The sequence below is a fragment of the Haliaeetus leucocephalus genome, unplaced genomic scaffold, assembly GCF_000737465.1.
Source record: "Haliaeetus leucocephalus isolate CR32 unplaced genomic scaffold, Haliaeetus_leucocephalus-4.0 Scaffold153, whole genome shotgun sequence".
NCBI lineage: Eukaryota > Metazoa > Chordata > Aves > Accipitriformes > Accipitridae > Haliaeetus > Haliaeetus leucocephalus.
Window position 1 is genome coordinate 232955 of NW_010972589.1, and position 201 is coordinate 233155.

The window sequence follows — 201 nt, forward strand, 5'->3', positions numbered from 1 at the left end:
ACGCGCCGGAGAGCAACGCTGCTGCCCGGCAGCCGAGTCCGCGAAAGCCGCAGCTCCCGGCACGCACCGGGAAACCCAGCCCGGCCGCCCGGCGCCGGCACCCCACGCCTCCCGGCACGGCCCGGGACGTAAGACGGCCGGCCGGCAGCCCCGCGCCCCAACAGGACAGCTCCCGGCACGGCGCGGGAGGCAGCCCTCCCC